This window comes from Triticum urartu, chromosome 7A (assembly GCF_056163025.1).
Source record: "Triticum urartu cultivar PI428250 chromosome 7A, HENAU_Tu73, whole genome shotgun sequence".
Classification (NCBI taxonomy): Eukaryota; Viridiplantae; Streptophyta; class Magnoliopsida; order Poales; family Poaceae; genus Triticum; species Triticum urartu.
The window spans coordinates 666990575-667014299 of record NC_141879.1 but is presented as its reverse complement, the minus strand read 5'-3'; the positions used below and the strand labels follow the sequence as shown (position 1 = coordinate 667014299).

The 23725-nt window shown below is 47.1% G+C and overlaps 1 pseudogene; it reads right to left on the bottom strand.

The window, feature by feature from the left end:
* Positions 1-3211: 3211 nt before the first annotated feature.
* Positions 3212-3970, bottom strand: LOC125523444 (auxin-responsive protein SAUR71 pseudogene; annotated as a pseudogene).
* Positions 3971-23725: the final 19755 nt, after the last annotated feature.

Genomic DNA, 23725 nt, shown 5'->3' with positions numbered 1-23725 from the left:
GTGGTAGATCAACTCTTGTAATACTCATATTCATCAAGATCAATCAAGCAGGAAGTAGGGTATTACCTCCATAGAGAGGGCCCGAACCTGGGTAAACATCGTGTCCCCCGTATCCTATTACCATCGATCCTACATGCACTGTCCGGGACCCCCTACCTGAGATCCGCCGGTTTTGACACCGACAACAGGGAGTGATCGGTAAGTACCATACAACTTTCTGGGGAGATTTCTTCCCGGCCTTCTTGTATCGAGAAGCATTGCACACCGGGCAGCTTGTTTTTTCCGCGTGCTCCTTCCAATAAATTATGCAATCATTGATGCACGCATGGTATCTAACGTGCGGAAGATCAAGAGGGCACACGATCTTCTTGGCCTCATCCACACTAGTAGGACATAGATTCCCTATGGGAAGAACATCCTTTAGGTACTTGAGATGCTCATCGAGGCTAGTGTCGGTCCATTTGTTTTTAGCCTTCGTCTTCAGGAGTTGGAGCGTGAAACTCAAGCGGGTCACCTCAGGATTGCAACCATCATACAATGGAGTGTTCGAGTCTACCACCAGTTGCTGCAGCTTAGCCTCCTCTCTAGAAGCAGCTCTCCCAGTACTCATCTCCTTGCGAAGCAGTGCTTGAACATGAGGGTCCCGCACGATTGAACTTAGTACTGATGAACTTTGCAGCGTGGAGTCCACGTTCTCTCCGCCGCCATGTCCGGCCCCTTCTCCTCTGCCATGTCCGGCCCCTTCTCTGCCGCCATGTCGGGCCTCTTCCCCGCCGCCATTATCGATCATCTCTTCGTCTTGTCCCGTGTCATCATTGCCTGCCCCGTCGGCGTCCTCAACATCATCATCCTCACCTCAATTATCCACCAAGTATAGCCATCCATGAAATCAGTCATGAGCAGGTGCGCTTCGACACGACCATCATCATAGGGGTCAAGCCAAACTATTCCTTTGCATCTTTGATACGGACATAAAACCTCTGTCAGGTTATTTTCTTTCATCTCCTGCACCGCCGACCGCAACCACCTGTCCACCATCGTTCCAGTGACCATCACGAATGCCTGCACGGTAATAATAAACAAATTGATTATAAAAATGCATGCATGCATCAAAGTCATACAAAACTTCGGCATTACCTTCCCTAAAAATAGGACATATAGATCTAGAGTTTGCCTGGAATTTGCCGAAACGGAAATAAATCGACATTTTGGCAAAACATAGGCAACTCACAGGCACAATTCGGCGTCAACTCATGCCACACACAGAATTTCCATCATATCACCCAATTATCATATCGCACACACATACACATATTTCCATTCTTGCAAAAGCATGAATTTTTAAGCACCTATCTCGAGATCGAGGACACGGTGGAGATGATGATGTAGGGAGATCAAAAGTGAACAAAGCTCTTCTTGACAAAGCTAGATCTAGTTAGGGGCACATAGGTCACTTCACTAAATGCTACATTTACCTAGCTAGCTAATTTGGGAGGAGACAACTTCAACTAGTAGAGGGGAAAGAAAAAAGAGAAAGGAGATGCATTAATGGAGGTGGTGTAGTTAGTTAGGAGTAATAAAGAGAGAAAAAGGTAGGTAGAAGAAGGAGAGTAATGGGGGAGAAGTTGTGAGGAAGAAGCAAAATGAGGGAGAGAGGAGGTGGGAGGTAGGCAAAAGTGAGGAGAGGATATGGGGGACGGGGAGGGGTTGGGAAAAAGGTGGTATATGTTGCAGCTTAGCAGTAGCGCTGGTGGTAAACCGCGCTACTGCTAATAAGATAGCAGCAGCGAGCTTCTGGGGCACGCGCTACTACTAAGCGGGGCCCGCCATGTGGTCAGTTTCAAAATTAGCAGTAGTGTCAGCCAAAAGAAGCGCGCTACTACTATTACTTTATCAGCGGTGCGGTTACCTGGAGCGCGCTACTGCTAAACCTAGGGTGGCGGGAACGGTCGGTGAATTTTAGTAGCTGCGTGATTCCACCGAGCCGCGCTACTGCTAAATCAGTAGCAGTAGCGCTTGTTTTGCTCCCATGCTACTGCTACTTAGCAGTAGCGCCTCTTCCTGTACCGCGCTGCTGCTAAAATTTTGTGTATAAGGTTTTCCCTAGTAATGTGATGTCACTTTTAACAGGCGAACTATCACAAAAACAGGTCATCTTTCGGGCGTCTGCTTGGATCCATACGTGGTCGTTACTCAACTATGGAAAAACAGCTAGTACGTTATCAACCTCAACTATGTTTCTACTTATCTTTTTGTCTTTTTTGAACACAGTACAGACCCAAGCGCTCATACATATGCGCATACATTCACCCTTATGAAGGCCACACGCACACCCTATCCCTTTTACCACCTTCGGGAGACTGAGCCGGCATATCATCTTGAGATTTACGAAGTCACCGTAGGAGTATCTTCGTCGATGGGAACGTTTTCTTCCACTGAAAGCACATCGTCAGAAATCATAAAATAAATTCAGAAATGATGCAAGCACCAAGACTTAAACCTTGATCGGCTGTGAATATCACTGTCCCTCTAACTATTCAACCATAGAATTGGTTCGCTACTTTTCTTTTTATCAGGGTGTTATGGTAAGGCCCGAAGGCTTTGCAAAATAAACCCTCATTTTTTAATGGAAATAAACATGAGAATTGAAAACCCAAAATAGGTGTTTACATCTGGGCTTCTGCGTCATGAGCAGTAAACATGCCACTCCCATTATGTCTCTCTCTCTCTTAGGATGGCACGCTCATTCTCACTCGTTAAAAAAACAGCCCAATGAGAGGAAACACGTGCATACTAAATATTCAAATGACCAACTATGTGTAAGTTGACTGGATTATTTTCTCTGCAAGTCACTTTTCTGGGCCACCAGATCTCAATCCAACGGTCAGGATCGTGCAATTGTTCATTTTCTTTCTCCCGCGCCGCGCACTTCCCTGCCCTATCCACCTGCCTTTGTCACTCGCGCCCAATGGTACTACCGTTCGACCTCACCACCCCGCCCTCCTTCACCTCCCCCTCACGGTTGCTGCCGCCGCCACCATCATCCCTCTAAACCGGCGCACCAACCAATTTTTCCGGTGAGCTGCACTCCGAACCATCAACCTTCTTGCTCGCCTCCGGCGGCCATGACTTGTTCCTGGCCGTGGCCTTGCCGGTCCTTGGGCCTTGATACCACTTGCCTGGGCGGCCACACCGCCACAGTGCTGCGCCTTGAATTTAGTTATGCCGAGAAAATTTTCACTCCACTTACATATAACCAGCGTGAATATTTAATTATTTCACTTGTTGAGGAAAATTATTTCACTTGTTATTTCTGACAAGAGGTCCAACGTAAATTACAATGCGCGTTATAAAGCGCACATGCATACATATGGCAACCCTCTCATGTAAATCACCAACCAGAGAAAACAAAAGGCAAAAGAGAAGACAACAGGCGTAGGAGAGTCAACGAGTGAACGGCACCAAAAAATCGCTCCTTAATTACCTGAAGAAGTCGACCGATCGATTAACTGGAGAATTAACTAATTGCTAATCAGTAGCCCTTGAGACGGCGGCGGTGGTGAGCGCCTGCCTGAACTGGTGGATGGCGCAGGGGACGCGGAGGATGCCCTCCTGCTTGTAGCCGAACTCCTGCGCCGCCATCTCCAGCAGCGCCGCCAGCGAAGGGTGCCGCAGCGTCTCTACCCGCACCACGAACCGCTCGCATTCCTCGTCGTCGTCGCCGTCGCCCACCACCAGCACCGGCACGCACCCGCGCGGCACGGCGCTGCTGCCGTCGCTCAGCCGGTCCGAGAAGCTCAGCCGCCGGATCAGCTCCCTCATCGTCGGTGGATCGCTGACGAACGTAGGAGATACTAGCTAGTATATACGTATATAGCTAGCTGTCAGCTAAAGGTTAGATTTCGATCGATGTGAATTTACATGTGTGTAGTATGTGTTGCTTGGCGTTGGCTTGGGGCTCTCCTTTTATAGGCGATGGAATGTTTTATAGGCGATGTGTGTGTGTGTGTGTGTGTGTGTGTGAGAGAGAGAGAGAGAGAGCGTTTCCTGTTTGTGGTGGCGTTGCAGTCGTGGCTGGGGTCAACCTCCACTGGCTTCAAACATGTTGGCTATCATATCGTCAGTCTCTTTGAAAAATATGAGTATATGACCATGGAATTTGGTTAGCTGCCCCTACACGCATTTGGCTATAGCTGGCTAATTAGACTCGGCTAGTCGGTCTGTTAGAATTTTAAAAGTTGAAACAGATCGTGCATGTGGGATGTAAATGACGCAATAAACATTAGTTAACTTCAGTTAGCTCGTAGTTAATTTTCTCAGAAAATAGTTGTATTGAACTGTTATACTGACAAGTGGGCTTAAACGGGCCTGTTTACATCCCTACGTGCACGGGCATGAATGTTTTTTTACAGAGCGAAATGAACATGTAGCAGCGAAGATTTGCTTCTTGAAATAAACATTAATTAATGCGTATACTCCCTCTGTTCCTAATTATGAGATGTTTTAGATATTTTGATGTGGACTTAATACAGATCAAAATGGATGAACATAGACACTAATACATGCGTGTAGCTCATGCAGAATTTCGTATAAATGTACACACAGGATCGATACATATGCATGTACATGCATGGTCCGATTATTTATAGTATCACTATCATGTACTCCCTCTGCAAACAAATATAAAATGGTTTAATGACCTAAAGCTTTTATATTTATTTACAAAGAGAGTACTAATTAACCACAATTGAAGATTAAGAAAAGTCCCTTTCTGACGTTGACAAGACGAGTTCGTCATGGATTAATCAGTTCGAAAGTGAAATCAAACCTAGCGACCACCAGCAGCTACAAGACGGTGCCACAAGCATCTATATTTGTATTCTGCCCTACGCAATTCTTCCTTTTCTTGGTGCGTGGTGGACTTTGGGGGTTCTAATCAATATGCATGCAAAGTGGTATTCTGTGGTGGGCTAGGATTTGAAGTCGTTGATAGCGCTATCGAGTGGGGACCGCGAATGATCTCTATGTGACCAACCAACGAAACTGATCAGCTTAATTTTGCAGGATATTGCACTCTGGGAACTCGGTTGAGGAGTAAATCGGATGAACGTGTACGTGACATGCCCTGGTGTAGAAATTTCATCGAAGTTCTTTTTTCTGGGAATCAAAAATTACATCGAGAGTTAACAGGTCACGGATGGTTTGAGGGCCGGGTTAGAGATGCCCTGTTAACTCTGCGGTCCAAATAGTTAAGGATGGTTTGAGGGGTTGGTAGGAGATGCCCTGGGAACTCTCGATGAAATTTCTACACCAGGACATGCCATGTATACGTTTGTCCGAAGGCCCGTTCGGTCGTATTTTTCTCCATAAATTGGAGACAAACTATGAGAGTGGGGGCTTTGTAGGCGTCCGGATTGCAACCACGACCGCTCTTGACTAACCTGATCCACCGAAAACCCTTCACCCCTACACATGTCCGTTCCTACCCGTCGCCCGGCTGCTCGTATTTGTAGAAATTATAGGACCTCAAATATTATGTTGTATTAATCTGACCCTCTTGAGGGATTTTATAGAGTACATGATGGGTAGAGACTTGGAATACAAGACAAGTCATAGTATATTAAAACTAATTCTATCTCCATCTCTCCTTATCTCTAACTAAACACGTTAATACTTCTAACATCCCCCTCAGTCATAGCGAGAGTGAAACGGACGATTACGACTGAATTTGAAGTCTTGTGCTTCTGTCGTCTTCTCCGCTGCGCCATCATCAACTACGTCTCTAATGGCTGACGGTCGGCACCTAGGGAGTGTTGGAGTATAATGTCCGGCCCTCTCCCATAGTTCGGACTGATGGGTGAACTAGTTAGGTACATAAACTTACAACCTAGAGGTTCAGGGTTCAAAAACCAGTAAACGCAATAAATAATTGCGGCATGCCCTCACTTCCGTTGCTCACGTCATATAGCTCCAAAGAACTATAGATGTGAGGGGGAGTGTTGGAGTATAATGCCCGGCCCTTTCCCATAGTTCGGACTTTTTGATGAGTTGGCTGGAGCATGAATTCAATAGTATTCACGTGGTTGTAGAGCAGTCACTCCGCATTGACGCCGGCCCAGAGCAGACGTGACCTCTCACTGGCGACGACATTGATGTGGCACGCTGGCCGATAGCGTCACTGGCGACACGCCCTCGGTGTCCGCTTTAGTTCAATGCTGGGGAGAAGTTTACTTCGAGGACGGGACGTGTACCTACCACGCCCGTTCAATGCCCATTCGTATGTATGTCACATTAATTAGGCTCGATGGCCAAGAACCAACTCCGGCGCCGCACATTGACGCATCCGGGCGATTGGCCTCACCGTTATCCGCTATTTAAAGGCAGCCACACTCAGCTAACTCCACGCACAACACATTCACTCCACATTCTGCTCCCTTCCACCACATCCGCATGACCACGAGCGGGAACGCTTTGTGAGAGAGCATGTCATCAGAGATGAATCACAAGGTGGCTGCCCTAGCGACCGGGGGCGACCGCCCGGCAGAGCCGCCAAGCCTAGCGGATCGAGCATGGCATCCCGGCTAGCTCGTCTTGAAGGAAATATGCCCTAGAGGAAATAATAAAGTTTTTATTTATATTTCCTTATATCATGATAAATGTTTATTATTCATGCTAGAATTGTATTAACCGGAAACTTAGTACATGTGTGAATACATAGACAAACAGAGTGTCACTAGTATGCCTCTACTTGACTAGCTCGTTGAATCAATGATGGTTATGTTTCCTGACCATAGACATGAGTTGTCATTTGATTAACGGGATCACATCATTAAAGAATCATGTGATTGACTTGACCCATCCGTTAGCTTAGCACGATGATCGTTTAGTTTGTTGCTATTGCTTTCTTCATAACTTATACATGTTCCTATGACTATGAGATCATGCAACTCCCGAATACCGGAGGAACACTTGGTGTGCTACCAAACGTCACAACGTAACTGGGTAATTATAAAGGTGCTCTACAGGTGTCTCCGATGGTGTTTGTTGAGTTGGCATAGATCGAGATTAGGATTTGTCACTCCGATTGTCGGAGAGGTATCTCTGAGCCTCTCGGTAATGCACATCAATATAAGCCTTGCAAGCAATGTGACTAATGAGTTAGTTGCCAGATGATGCATTGCGGAACGAGTAAAGAGACTTGCCGATAACGAGATTGAACTAGGTATTGAGATACCGACGATCGAATCTCGGGCAAGTAACATACCAATGACAAAGGAAACAATGTATATCGTTATGCGGTTTGACCGATAAAGATCTTTGTAGAATATGTGGGAGCCAATATGAACATCCAGGTTCCGCTATTGGTTATTGACCGCAGACATGTCTCGGTCATGTCTACATAGTTCTCGAACCTGTAGGGTCCGCACGCTTAAACTTTCGGTGATGATTGGTATTATGAATTTATGTGTTTTGATGTACTGAAGGTAGTTCGGAGTCCCGGATGTGATCACGGACATGACGAGGAGTCTCAAAATGGCCGAGACATAAAGATTAATATATTGAATGACTATATTCGAACACCGGATGAGTTTCGGGGGTCACCGGATAATTATCAGAGTGTTGGGGGGTTATCGGAACCCCCGGGGGAACTAATGGGAAAACATGGGCCTTGTGTGAGAGAGAGGAGGGGCCATAGGGCTGGCCGCCCCCCCCCCCCCTAGGGAGTCTGAATTGGACAAGGAGGGGGTGCTCCCTCTTTCCCTCCTTCTCTCCCTCTCCTTCCTTCCCCCTCCCTCCTCCTAGTTGGACTAGGAAAGGGGGAGTCCAACTCCTACTAGGAGGAGGACTCCTCCCCCTCCTTGGCGTGCCCCAAGGCCGGCCGGCCTCCCCCTTGCTCCTTTATATATGGGGGCAGGGGGCACCCTAGAACACACAAGTTGATTGTTTCCAGCCGTGTGCGGTGCCCCCCTCCACTATAATCCACCTCGGTCATATCGTAGCGGTGCTTAGGCGTAGCCCTATTCCGGTAGCATCATCATCACCGTCATCACGCCGTCGTGCTGACGAAGCTCTCCCTCAACACTCTGCTGGATCGTGAGTTCGTGGGACGTCACCGAGCCGAACGTGTGCAGATCGCAGAGGTGTCGTACTTTCAGTAATAGGATCGGTCGATCGTGAAGACGTACGACTACATCAACCGCGTTGTTATAACGCTTCCTCTTATGGTCTATGAGGGTACTTAGACAACACTCTCCCCTCTCGTTGCTATGCATCACCATGATCTTGCGTGAGCGTAGGATTTTTTTTTTGAAATTACTGTGTTTCCTAACTATGGCATCCGAGCCAGGTTTATGCGTAGATGTTATATGCACTTGTAGAACACAAAGGAGTTGTGAGCGTGGGTATATACATATTGCTTGCCGTCACTAGTTGATTCTTGATTCGGTGGTATTGTTGGATGAAGCGGCCCAGACCGACATTACGCGTGCGCTTACGCGAGACTAGTTCTACCGACGTGCTTCGCACATAGGTGGCTGGTGGGTGTCAGTTTCTCTAACTTTAGTTGAATCGTATTCAATGAATAGGGTTCTTTCTGAAGATCAAAAAGCAATCACTATACCGCGTTGTGGTTTTTGATGCGTAGGTTAGAACGGTTCTTGCTCAGCCCATAGCAGCCACGTAAAACTTCCAACAACAAAGTAGAGGACGTCTAACTTGTTTTTGCAGGGCATGCTGTGATGTGATATGGTCAAGACATTATGCTAAATTTTATTGTATTAGATGATCATGTTTTGTAACGGTGTTTTCGGCAACTGGCATGAGCCATATGGCTGTCGCTTTATTGTATGAAATGCAATTGCCATGTAATTGCTTTACTTTATCACTAAGCGGTAGCGATAGTCGTAGAAGCAATAGTTGGCGAGACGACAACGATGCTTCGATGGAGATCAAGGTGTCAAGCCGGTGACGATGGTGATCATGATAGTGCTTTGGAGATGGAGATCAAAGGCACAAGATGATGATGGCCATATCATATCACTTATATTGATTGCATGTGATGTTTATCCTTTATGCATCTTATTTTGCTTAGTTCGGCGGTAGCATTATAAGATGATCTCTCACTAAATTTCAAGGTATAAGTGTTCTCCCTGAGTATGCACCGTTGCTACAGTTCGTCGTGCCGAGACACCACGTGATGATCGGGTGTGATAAGCTCTACGTTCACATACAACGGGTGCAAGCCAGTTTTGCACACGCAGAATACTCAGGTTAAACTTGATGAGCCTAGCATATGCAGATATGGCCGCCGAACACTGAGACCGAAAGGTCGAGCATGAATCATATAGTAGATATGATCAACATAGTGATGTTCACCATTGAAAACTACTCCATCTCACGTGATGATCAGACATGGTTTAGTTGATATGGATCACGTGATCACTTAGATGATTAGAGAGATATCAATCTAAGTGGGAGTCCTTAAGTAATTTGATTAATTGAACTTTAATTTATCATGAACTTAGTACCTGATAGTATTTTGCATGTCTATGTTGTTGTAAATAGATGGCCCGTGTTGTTGTCTCGTTGAATTTTAATGCATTCCTAGAGAAAGCTAAGTTGAAAGATGATGGTAGCAACTACATGGACTGGGTCCAACTTGAGGATTATCCTCATTGCTGCACAAAATAATTACGTCCTAGAAGCACCGCTAGGTGACAAACCCGCTGCAGGAGCAACGCCAGATGTTGTGAACACCTAGCAGAGTAAAGCGGATGACTACTCGATGGTTCAGTGTGCCATGCTTTACGGCTTAGAACCGGGACTTCAATGACATTTTGAACGTCATGGAGCATATGACATGTTCCAGGAGTTGAAGTTAATATTTTAAGCAAATGCCCGGTTTGAGAGATATGAAGTCTCCAATAAGTTCTACAGCTGCAAAATGGAGGAGAATAGTTTTGTCAGTGAACATATACTCAGAATGTCTGGGTACCACAGCCACTTGACTCAGCTGGGAGTTAATCTTCCTGATGATATAGTGTCATTGACAGAGTTCTCTTCAATCACTGCCACCAAGCTACAAGAGCTTCGTGATGAACTATAATATGCAAGGGATGGATAAGACATTCCTGAGCTCTTCGCAATGCTAAAGGCTGCGGAGATAGAAATCAAAAAGGAGCATCAAGTGTTGATGGTCAACAAGACCACCAGTTTCAAGAAAAAGGGTAAAGGAAAGAAGGGGAACTTCAAGAAAAAGAACAATCCAGTTGCTGCTCAAGTGAAGAAACCCAAGTCTGGACCTAAACCTGAGACTGAGTGCTTCTACTACAAAAGGGACTGGTCACTGGAAGCGGAACTGTCGCAAGTATTTGGCGGACAAGAAGGATGGCAAAGTGGAAGATATATTTGATATACATGTTATTGATGTGTACCTTACTAATGCTCGCAATAGTGCCTGGGTATTTGATATTGGTTCAGTTGCTAACATTTGCAACTCGAAACAGGGGCTATGGATTAAGCAAAGATTGGCTAAGTACGAGGTGACGATGCGCGTGGAAAATGGTTCTAAAGTCGATGTGATCGCCGTCGGCACGCTACCTCTACATCTACCTTTGGGATTAGTTTTAGACCTAAATAATTGTTACTTGGTGCCAGCGTTGAGCATGAACATTGTATCTGGATCTTGTTTGATGCGAGACGGTTATTCATTTAAATCAGAGAATAATGGTTTTTCTATTTATATGAGTAATATCTTTTATGGTCATGCACCCTTGATGAGTGGTCTATTTTTACTAAATCTTGATAGTAGTGATACACATGTTCATAGTATTGAAGCCAAAAGATGCAGAGTTGATAATGATAGTTCAACTTATTTGTGGCACTACCGTTTAGGTCATATTGGTGTAAAGCGCATGAAGAAACTCCATTCTGATGGACTTCTGGAATCACTTGATTATGAATCACTTGGTACTTGCGAACCATGTCTCATGGGCAAGATGACTAAAACTCCATTCTCCGGAACAATGGATCGAGCAACAGAGTTATTTGAAATTATACATACTGATGTATGTGGTCCAATGAACATTGAAGCTCGCGGCGGATATCATTATTTTCTCACCTTCACAGATGATTTGAGCAGATATGGGTATATCTACTTAATGAAAGATAAGTCTGAAACATTTGAAAAGTTCAAATACTTTCAGAGTGAAGTGGAAAATCATCGTAACAAGAAAATCAAGTTTCTGCGATCTGATCGTGGAGGTGAATATTTGAGTTATGAGTTTGGACTTCATTTGAAACAATGCGGAATAGTTTCGCAACTCAAGCCACCTGGAACACCACAACATAATGGTGTGTCCGAACGTCGTAACCGCACTTTATTAGATATGGTGTGATCTATGATGTCTCTCACTGATTTACCGCTATCGTTTTGGGGTTATGCTTTAGAGACGGCTACATTCATGTTAAATAGGGCACCATCTAAATCCGTTGAGACGACACCTTATGAACTGTGGTTTGGCAAGAAACCCAGGTTGTCATTTCTTAAAGTTTGGGGCTGTGATGCTTATGTGAAAAAACTTCAACCTGATAAGCTCGAACCCAGATCGGAGAAATGTGTCTTCATAGGATACCCAAAGGAGACTATTGGGTACACCCTCTATCACAGATCCGAAGGCAAGATATTTCGTTGCTAAGAATGGATCCTTTCTAGAGAAGAAGTTTCTCTCGAAAGAAGTGAGTGGGAGGAAATTACAACTTGACGAGGTAACTGTACCTTCTCCCTTATTGGAAAGTAGTTCATCACTGAAATCAGTTCCAGTGATTCCTACACCAGTAAGTGAGGAAGCTAATGATGATGATCATGAAACTTCTGATCAAGTTACTACCGAACCTCGTAGGTTAATCAGAGTAAGATCCGCACCAGAGTGGTACGGTAATCCTGTTCTAGAAGTCATGTTACTTGACCATGACGAACCTACGAACTATGAGGAAGCGATGATGAGCCCAGATTCCGCAAAATGACTTGAGGCCATGAAATCTAAGATGGGATCCATGTATGAGAACAAAGTATGAATTTTGGTTGACTTGCCCGATGATCGCAAGGCCATAGAGAATAAATGGATCTTCAAGAAGAAGACTGACGCTGGCGGTAATGTTACTGTCTACAAAGCTCGACTTGTTGCAAAAGGTTTTCGACAAGTTCAAGGAGTTGACTACTGTAAGGGCATATTTATCCCTAAGGTGTTTTGGTGATTGATGACAACGCGTTTGCGGACTAATCGTGTGCCTTGAGTATCCCAGACATTTCATCACTAGGCACAAGACGGTTGGGTGCCCCTCGAAGACTGCTGAAGACGGCGTCTTTTCTACGTTTCTTTTTGGTGGATTTGAGTCGTAGGAAAGTCATACTATTAAGAGGGGGTCCATGTTGGAAAGGTTTGGGTGGAATCATCACATACACGTCTCCTTCTTGTCCCCTCCTTTTCCTTTGGAGCTTCCTCCGTTTTCTTGCCTCCCTAGTTCTGGCTGCTGAGTTGGGTCGCGGTAGTACTGCTCCCAGGAAAGCGGTAGTACCGTAGGCATCAGCGGTAGTACCGTGCGATGGCGCGGTAGTACCGCAGGTGCCCACGGTAGTACCGCTCCCCTGGAGCCGCACTACCACTGCCCACCAGGCTAGTACCGCTCCTTCGCGGTAGTAGGGGCGGATGTAATTTTTTACTTTCGCTCCTACCACGGTAGTACTGCTTTCGCTCCGCGGTAGTACCGCGCTATGCTGTCAGGCAGTAGTACCGCCCCTCGGCAGTACTACTGTGTCGGGTTTTTGCTACTTCCGTTTCTTTGCGGAAGTAGGCACGGATGTTTCCTCCCCCCTGGCTAGGGGATTTTTGCCTTGCGGTAGTACCGCATGGAGGCATGGTAGTACCGCGCTTGCGGAAGTACCGCCCTCAGTTCCTGCGCGTCAGATTTGTCCTTACTGTCGCTGGGGTTGCGGCAGTACCGCGGGCCAGTACAGTAGTACCGCATAGCCGTGTGGTAGTGCCGCTTGGTAGCAAGCAGTAGTACCGCGCGGCCCTGCGGTAGTACCGCTGGCCAGGCGCGGTAGTACCACTGGCCGCGGGCTGGTTGGTGGGTAACGGTTGTATCTTTGTCCTACACTATATAAGGGGTCCCCTTCTTCCCCGTTGACTCATCTCTTCCATCCCCAAGCTCCATTATTGCTCTAAGCTCCATTTTCGCCCGATCTCACTCCCTAGCCAATCAAACTTGTTGATTTGTTCGGGAGTGGTTGAGAAGGCCTCGATCCACACTTCCACCAAGAGAAATTTGATTCCCCCACTAATCCCTTGCGGATCTTGTTACTCTTGGGTGTTTGAGCATCCTAGACGGTTGAGGTCACCGCGAAGCCATGGTCCATTGTGGTGAAGCTTCATGGTGTCGTTGGGAGCCTCCAATTGAGTTGTGGAGATTGCCCCAACCTTGTTTGTAAAGGTTCGGTCGCCGCCTCCAAGGGCACCAATAGTGGAATCGTGGCATCTCGCATTGTGTGAGGGCGTGAGGAGAATACGGTGGCCCTAGTGGCTTCTTGGGGAGCATTGTGCCTCCACATCGCTCCAACGGAGACGTACTTCCTCTCAAAGGGAAGGAACTTCGGCAACACATCCTCGTCTCCACCGTCTCCACTCTTGGTTATCTCGTGCCTTTACTTGTGCAAGCTTATTTGTTTCATATCATTTGCTTGCTTGTGTTCCTATCCTTGTTGCATCATATAGGTTGCTCACCTAGTTGCATATCTAGACAACCTACTTTGATGCAAAGTTTAAATTGTTAAAGAAAAGCTAAAAATTGTTAGTTGCCTATTCACCCACCCCCCCTCTAGTCAACCATATCGATCATTTCAATTGGTATCAGAGCCTCGTCTCTTTATTAAGGACTTTACCGTCCGAAGAGTATGGTTGATACCGTAGATGGTGTGGAGGAACACTCCGGTGCGAATCTGACCTCATCTACGGGCGATGGGGGAACCTCGGTCTCTCGTGAGGAGTTCAATGTGGCCTTGGAGACATTGAAAACCTCCATGACGACCGAGGTTGAAAGCATGTTTACTAAATTTCTTGAGGGGCTTAAACTATCCACCGCACTGTTGAAAGTGGGTGATCCCACCGACAAGGTGACGGATGCTATCTCCGATAAGGGGGAAGCTAGTAGTGAAAAGGCTCCTTCTTCTAGTGGTAAAAATGGCACCGGTATCTTTGCTCATGTGGAACCACCACTTGTTTATGGTGGACCGGTTCCTTCCACTCATTTGAATCATGCCGGTCCTCCCCCTAAGATTGTGAAAAATGAGGAATTTGATTCTTGGGTTTACCGCTTTAAACGTCATTTAAATCATGTGAACACTAACCTTTGGAGAATCATTGAAGAAGGTTTCTATCCGCATGATCCAAGCAACTTCACTCCTCGAGAAGCCGTGGATAATCAATTCAATGAGAATGCTCTCTTCATCATTCAAGATGCAATTCCACCCGAAGACCTACCTCATCTTCGGCCTTTCGCCTTGGCCAAAGACGCATGGCATTGTGTTGTCTCTCTCTCTACCGGGGAAGCGCAAGCATTCAACGCTCCAACTATGAAGTGGTGCAAGATGAGGCCGATGAGTTTGCAATGAAAGAAGATGAAGAACCTCGTGAGCTTTATCGGAGAGTAACCAAACTCGTGGTCTCACTATGAGATCACGGGAGCAAGGACACGGATGATAATTGGATCAAGCGCAAATTCCTCAAGGCAATGATGCCCTACCACAAGGCCATGTCCTCCGTCATTCGTCAAAGACCGGACTTCCACACTTTGACCTCAAGCGAAGTGTTGGATGAGTTTGTGGCCATGAACATTTTGGACAAGACCGCCGACAATGCGGTGCTTCGTTCTCAAAGGGCAAAGAAGCCCAACCTTGCATTGAAGGCCAAGCTCACTATTGAATAAGAAGAAGAGGAAGAAGAGGAGAGCAACCCCGAAGATACAAAGTATGCGTATCATGAACACATGGCACTCGCTTCAAGGCAATTTTGGAGCAAGAAAAACTCGAGGCCAAACTTTAGCAAAAACAACTCAAGTGGCACGAAGAGCAAGCAACGTGTAAGGACTTGCTACAATTGTGGCAACGTGAGTCATTTTGTTGCAGAGTGCCCGTATGAGAAGAGGGAAGACAATGGTGGCAAGCTCATCCGAAAGGACAAGGCCAAGTCGTTCCCCAACAAGAGCAACTTCACCAAGAAGACTCCTCCCAAGGCATTGGTGGTACAAGAAGAGTACAATGAGGATGATGACGATGATGAAGGTGATGAGTCGGTTGCCATGGCCTCCATTGCCATTGCGACGACTCCACGGGTGTCTCTCTTCGACTCACCCAATGAGAGCATCACCGCCAAGTGCCTCATGGCTAAAGCCACCAACAAGGTAACCCCCAATATCAAAACTACCATCATTAATCATCCTTCTCCGACGGATAGCATTAATGAACTTGAGGGAGCTAATGTGGAGGCAAATGAGTTTGAAGCCTTTATGGGCAAACTTAAGGGAAAATCTAAGAAGCACTTTGTTGCTCTCTTGGAACAACTTGGTGAAGCCAATGACATGATCGAGGCTCACGAAAACACCATCACTAAGATGGAAGGGCATAGTCATGACTATGCCGATGAGCTTTCGGATCTTTCCAATGCTCTTGAGGAAGAGCGTGGTCTTCGTTTGGCTCTTGAGGAGTCACACAACGTTGATCATGCTAAGTTAAAGAAAGATTATGATCATGTCCTCATTGTTTCTCATGTGCTAAACTCCGAGAAGGCCGAACTTGATGTTGATCTTGCTAGACTCAAAGAGGAGTTTGATCTACTTGACAAGGCTCACAAGGTCTTGAAGGGTGCTCATGCTAGCCTCAAAGAGTCTCATGATCAACTTCAAGTAAAGCTAACCAAGGAAAAAGCCACTTTTCCTCGTATGATGTTAATTGATAATGCAAATGCTACTAACCCGTGTTGTGAGCATGTGCATCTCGTTGAGGAGAACGCTAAGCTAAAGGGGCAACTTGAGAGAGGTCTTGCGACTTGCATACAAGGCAAGAAGAACCTCAACGATCTCTTGATCAACCAAAAGGGAGTTGTGGCCAAGGAAGGGGTTGGGTACGTGCCCGACTCCAAGAACAAGAAGAAGAATGACAAGATCAAACGACCTCCTCCTCTCATGCAAACCTTTGTGAAGGAGGGAGAAAGTGCCTCCGAGGAGAAGAAGAAGAACAATGTGAAGGGTGGCATTGTCAAAAAGGGCAATGTCACTCCTCGCATCAAAGCCGGCGACTTTAATCCTTCTTATGTGTTATGCTGTGCTAGTGATGGGCATGTCTATGCCAAATTCGTTGGTTCTCCTCATGAATACATTGAATGGTCTATTTGGGTTCCAAAGACCCTTGTTACTAACATCAAAGGACCCATTACAAAATGGGTACCTAAAACCAAGCATTAATCTCTTGTAGGTGTTTGCTTCTGGTGGGGGATCATGGTTTCTCGATAGCGGAGCTACAAATCATATGACCGGAAGCAAGGACTTGGTGGTGGACGTGCACAAGATTCCATCTATGCCCACCAATGTCGAGTGGGGTGACGCCTCATCCTCCAAGGTATTGGTACTTGGCAAGGTGGTCATCTCTCATGATCTCACGATCGAGAAGGTCATGCTTGTTGAGTCCCTTGCATACAATTTACATTCCGTTCGTCAACTTGCAATCATGGGCTTTTCCACTTTCTTTGATATCGATACCGTGGCCCTCTTGTGGAGCAAGACTCTTAAAGTAGCCTTTGTTGGGCATGTCGAGAATGGTCTATATGTGATTAACTTTTCAGAGAGACCCACTAAGACCGCGACATGCCTAATGGCTAAAGTTGACATGGGATGGCTTTGGCATCGTCGTCTAGCCCATGTCAATATGAGATCTTTGCAAAGTCTCCTCAAGGGGGACCATGTCCGTGGACTAACGAATGTTAGTTTTGCTAAAGATCGTGCTTGCAGTGCCTGTATCGAAGGAAAGCTACATGAGAAGGCTCACCCTCCCACGACTATCATTTACTCAAAGAGGCCTTTGGAGCTCCTTCACATGTATCTCTTTGGGCCTCCATCCTTCGATAGTCTTGGGGATAGGAAGTATTTCTTGGTGATTGTGGATGACTACTCAAGATACACTTGGGTGTATTTCTTCAAGAGGAAGAGCGAGACCCAACAAACCGTCATTGACTTTGCAAATGAAGCACAACTTCAACACAATGCAAAGATCTTGACAATAAGAAGTGACAACGGCACCGAGTTCAAGAACTACACCTTGGATGAGTTTCTTAGTGATGAGGGGATCAAGCATCAATATTCTGCACCTTACACCCCTCAACAAAACGGTGTTGCGGAGAGGAAGAACCGGACGTTGATGGATGCGGCAAGGACCATGATGGCGGAGTTCAAGTCTCCGTATAACTTTTGGGCCGAAGCCATCAACACCGCGTGTCATGCATCCAATCGGCTCTACCTCCGCAAGGGCTTGAACAAGACTCCATATGAGATACTCACCAGTAACAAGCCCAACCTCACGTACTTTCGGGTGTTCGGGTGTAAGTGTTTCATTCTCAAGAAAGGTGTTCGGTTGTCTAAATTTGAGCCTAGAGCTTATGAGGGCATATTTGTTGGTTATGCTACAAACTCTCATGCTTACCGTGTCCTCAATAAATCTACGGGGCTTATTGAGGAGACATGTAACGTGGAGTTTGATGAGAATAACGGCTCCCAAGTGGAGCAAAGTGGCACTTGTGATGTAGGTGATGAAATTCCTCCTCAAGCCATAAGAAGAATGGGTGTTGGCTATATCCTACCCATTGAGGAACCCCTTGTGACCGAAGGAGAAGGACAAAGCTCCACTCAAGTGGAGCCAACACCAACCCAAGGCCCACACGCTTCCGAAGAACAACATGAAGGCCCTCATCCTCAAGAACATGACCAAGGGAAAGATCATGCTCAAGACGGTGTTGACACATCAAGTGATGCCCAAGGTCAAGTTCTCTCCTCTGAGCAAGTTCAAGAACAAGAACAAGCTCAAGACGACGCTCAAGATGAACAAGTGACCACTCCTCGTCTCACCCCCGAGGAGGAATTGGAGCGTCGTGCCGCCAAGGTTGCTTCCAAGCTCTCCACCAAGGATCATCTCATGACGAATGTGCTTGGAAGCTTAAGAAAGGGGGTAAGCACTGGTAGACAATTAGCAAACTATTGTGAGCATCACGCGTTTGTCTCTTGTGTCGAACCCCACAAGGTCTATGAGGCGCTAGAAGATCCGGATTGGCTCAATGCCATGCATGAAGAACTCAACAACTTCGAGCGCAACAAAGTGTGGAGATTGGTGCCAAGACCGATGGGGAACCACAATGTCATCGGAAGCAAGTGGATATTTAAGAACAAGCAAGATGCCCATGGGATTATCATTAGCAACAAGGCTCGTTTGGTAGCACAAGGCTACTCCCAAGTCGAGGGTATCGACTACGGTGAAACCTTTGCTCCCGTTGCTCGTCTTGAATCTATTCGCATGTTGATTGCTTATGCTTCTCATCATAACTTTAAGTTACAAAAAATGGATGTGAAGAGTGCTTTTCTTAATGGTCCCATTAATGAATTGGTTTATGTCAAGCAACCCCCCGGGTTCGAGGATCCCTACTTTCCCGATCATGTGTATCAACTCGATAAGGCACTCTATGGCCTTAAACAAGCCCCACGTGCATGGTATGACCACCTTACCGAGTTGTTACAAGACCGTGGTTTTGAAGTTGGGCTAATCGACCCCACTCTTTTTACTAAGAAGGTCAAAGGGGAGTTGCTTGTGTGCCAATTATATGTTGATGATATCATCTTTGGTTCCCCTAACAAAGCTTTCAATGAGGAATTTTCCGCTCTCATGACCTCAAAGTTCGAGATGTCTTCCATGGGAGAGTTGAAGTTCTTTCTAGGGTTCAAAGTGAAGCAAATAAGAGAAGGAACCTTCATCAATCAAGCCAAATATACTCAAGACATGCTCAAAAGATTCAAGCTAAGTGATGTCAAGCCGGCTTCCACTCCAATGCCCACCAAGTGCCAACTTGACATAGATCCCAATGGTAAAGTGGTGGATCAAAAGGTATATCGCTCCATGATAGGCTCCTTGCTTTACCTTTGTGCATCTAGACCGGATATCATGTTGAGTGTGGGAATTTGTGCACGGTTTCAAGCCGCACCTAAGGAAAGTCACTATGTGGCGGTCAAACGAATCTTTTGATATTTGGTTCATACCCCAAACTTTGGCTTATGGTACCCAAGAGGAGCAAACTTCAAGCTTTTAGGGTATTCAGATTCCGATTGGGCGGGAGACAAAGTGGATAGGAAGTCCACTTCCAGAGGGTACCAATTCCTTGGTTGCTCTTTGGTAAGTTGGTCTTCCAAAAAGCAAAGTTGTGTGTCCCTCTCATCCACCGAAGCGGAGTATGTGGCGGCCGGTAGTTGCTGTGCACAACTCTTATGGATGAGGCGAACTTTAAAGGTTTATGGTGTCATTTGTGACAAAGTGCCTCTTTGGTGTGACAATGAAAGTGCCATCAAGATCTCTCTCAACACGGTGCAACACTTCAAGACGAAGCATATCGAGATCCGGTATCACTTCATCCGGGATCACATTAGGCGAGGAGAGATCGAGCTCAATTATTTCAACACTCATGATAACCTTGCAGATATTTTCATGAAGCCCTTGGATGAAGCAAGATTTCGCGAGTTAAGGCATGAGCTAAATATCATTGATTCGAGCAATGTTGCTTGAACCCTTGCACATCCCACCATACTCAACGTGTTGTCTTGTTTAGATGTAGGCATGGACATAGGGGGAGTGTTGTTCTCTCAATGAACTCTCCCTCCCCCCATTATGCATAAATTGATCAAGTCTTTCACATTAGCCATGTTTGATGGTACTTGTGCTTCAAAGACGAGTTTTGGTCATGGACCCAAGGATAATTCTTCGCGGCGCCATACCAATTGACTCAAACATAGGTGGCTACGGCCACCGCCCTCTCTTTGGAGAGGTGGTGTCTCTTGGTTGTTTCGTTTTGTCGTGTGCCTTTCTGCCTTTGTATGTTGTGTGATCTTGTGGTGTCGTGTTGCCTCAGAGTGTTTGTGCAAAGACCCCGTTTTTCGTGTGCTTGAAACGTGCATCTTCTTGAGCCTACGGTACTACCGCGGCTTGCCACGGTAATACCGCTTTGACAGGCACGGTACTACCGCGCCATAGCGCGGTACTACCGCTCAGGTGCGGTACTTTGGAAGTACCGCGCCGAACGGTACTACCGCGATGGGGCACGGTACTACCGCGCCGTCGAGGGAGCGTGGGGGTTATGACTCGGGCAGGGGATTTCCAACTCCCCATACCCATTCACTTGTCTCTCTCCCCACGTCTCTCTCTCTCTCTCTTGCTCAAGAACGGCGCCGGAGGCCCTCGCCGGATCTCCGTCCCCGGCCACTCTCCTCGGATTCTGACCGGTGGGATCGTTTCCCACCACTTCCTCTTGCCATGGACCAAGGTTTTTCCCCAAATCCCTCTTTTTCTTGGTTGTTCTCTCGCTTCTAGGTTTTTGGGGAGATGCTTGTTGTTCTTGAGATTTTAGGCCAAATCTATGCAAGAGTAGGACGTAGGAGAGTCGTGTTGCGTAGGAATCATACTTGATTTGTTGTCTCGTGGTAGATTTGTCCAACCATGGTACCGTCGCGGTTTCGCGGGCTTTTCTCAGATTTGAACTTGTTCGGATCTGACGCGGTGCGGTACTGCCGTGTCTCATGTGCGGTACTAGCGCTCGTGCGGTACTACCGCATGTCAGGTGCGGTACTACCGCGCTAGCTCGTGCGGTACTACCGCTCATCAGACGTGGTACTACCGCGCTCGCTAAGGCACTAAGCTCGTACTACCGCTCCTAGACCCGGTACTACCATGACCTTACACGGTACTACCGCGTCTAAGAGTGGTACTACTATCTTAGTTCCGCAGCACTTGGCAGTACTACCGTAGGGGTCAAATCTCTCTCTAGGCAATAATCTTGTGTGCTTTCTGCATGTTTCTTTTGCTTTGTTGTGGTCTTTGCATTGATCCCTCTTTGTTTGTCGTGGGTGTTTTGCGTTTTGTGTCTCAGGTGGTGGCTCTCACCGTTCCAATCCCAGTCATGACACTGGCTCCAAGCGTCTGCGCAACCCCCAAGATGAAGCCCCAGAGGGCTCCAATGCCCCCAAGCGCAATGTCAAGACCACTGCGAGCAAGCAAAAGGAACCTCCTAAGGGCATGGACGAGATTTCAGTCTCTGAGTATGTCGAACGCCGGAGGATCAATCCCTATGTGAATCCTCGGGCTATCCTCAGAGGCACCAAGTTGTTCTGGACCAAGCAACAGACTCTCATCTATCTAGATGTGATCAAGAGCTAGCAGAATACCTTCATGGATTTCAAGTGGATAGACATGCATCACATGCGGAAGGACAAGTTCCGTGACTATTTTGGAGAGGCTTTGGACTTGGTGGAGCAGTTTGCTATTGAGCCGGTGATCTCCTTTCATCTTGACTATGACCCTGCGCTTATCTGTCAGTTCTTTGCCTCAGTGTACTTTTATCCCGGGGATGAGCGGAGGATGACCTGGATGACCAATGGTCGTCAGCTGTCTGCTACATGGAAAGAGTTCATGGATCTGCTTCACATTCCTAATGACGGGCTTCACACCCCCGTTGGTGTTCTCCCCCACGCCAACTCTGAGTCTGCCAACAAGAACCTGCTTCAGCCTTTCCTTGTTGAGAAGGTGCTCCCCAATGGCAAGTCAACTTGGATGTTGAACTCCTTTCTGGATATCATGCATCGCATCTTCCGCAACACTCTGTTCCCACGCATTGGCGACAAGGACAAGGTCCATGCTTATCTAGTGGACATGTTGCTCCTGTGTGCAGAGGCATGGTCATCTCAGACTCAGCCACTTGATGTCTCACACATCATGTGGTGTGAGCTTCGGTTTGCGGTGTTCACTCGCAAGGTACCTATCTATGGACCGTACCTGTTTCTGCTGCTCTCCACCACTTGGGAGAAGATGTACCCTGGTGTTGAGTTCCTTGCTGCAGACTGGATTCGCCATGAGTCCATCAGCCTCCGCGTCAAGCCCAACTGGGCCAACACCACTACCCGTGCTGAGGCCTCTTCTGCTAGGAGGGCTGCTGGTGAGGAGGAGGCTGCTGCTGAGAATATTGCTGAGGACCGTGCTGCTAGGTCCACCACACCTTCCTCTGAGCCGTCGTGGGCCAAGAAGTTAAAGGACAAGATGAAGACTCTCTTCTGCATGCAGGCAAAGGGACAGTACAGGGCTCACATGGCAGACAAGGAGAGTCGCCGCCGTGACAAGAAGGTTATGAGGCTCTTTGGAGAGGATGTGTCTAGCGGGTCTGAGGACGTCATCACACCTGAGGCTGCCTGGATGTCAAAGCAGGGATACAAGTGGACCAGTTCAGAGGAAGACATTGAGGAGACCGTCCCCGCCGCTGAGTCTGACGAGGAGCACGAGGAGCAGTGGGACAACTTCTCTGCCTGAGCCACCCCGTGTGTGTAGGTGTCCTCTCTGCCTTTTTGGCGTCTCGATGCCAAAGGGGGAGAGAGTGTAGGGATTTGCGTTGTGTCGTGCTTGGTGTGTTTGTTTTCTTTGTCATTTGGACCTCGTTTGCCTCGTTTGCTTTTGTTTGGTTTGTGCCTTCGAGTCCTATCCTCCATATGGTGTAAGACATATGCACTCTATCTATCTTAGTTAACTTATATTTGTGCTATCTTGTCTAGTGATAGATATGCCTTGTCTCTATAATATAGGGGGATCTTTGATCCTAGTATGTGTGTCGTGTAGTCCAAAGAACTCATCTAGGTGGCACACATCTATGGGGAGCCCGTCTATATTCTAGAGAGGAGGGGTTTGCGGTTACTTTATATTATTTCCCTTGTGCAAATCCTGTATTGTCATCAATCCACCAAAAAGGGGGAGATTGTAAGGGCATATTTATCCCCAAGGTGTTTTGGTGATTGATGAAAACGCATTTGTGGACTAATCGTGTACCTTGAGTATCCTAGACATTTCATCGCTAGGCACAAGACGGTTGGGTGCCCCTCGAAGACTGCTGAAGACGGCGTCTTTTGTATGTTTCTTTTTGGTGGATTTGAGTCGTAGGAAAGCCGTACTATTAAGAGGGGGTCCGTGTTGGAAAGGTTTGGGTGGAATCATCACATACACGTCTCCTTCTTGTCCCCTCCTTTTCCCTTGGAGCTTCCTCCGTTTTCTTGCCTCCCTAGTTCTGGCTGCTGAGTTGGGTCGCGGTAGTACTGCTCCCAGGAAAGCGGTAGTACCGTAGGCATCAGCGGTAGTACCGTGCGGTGGCGCGGTAGTACCACAGGTGCCCACGGTAGTACCGCTCCCCTGGAGCCGCACTACTGTGTCGGGTTTTTGCTACTTCCGTTTCTTTGCGGAAGTAGGCACGGATGTTTCCTCCCCCTTGGCTAGGGGATTTCTGCCTTGCGGTAGTACCGCATGGAGGCGCGGTAGTACCGCACTTGCGGAAGTACCGCCCTCAGTTCCTGCGTGTCAGATTTGTCCTTACTGTCACTGGGGTTGCGGCAGTAC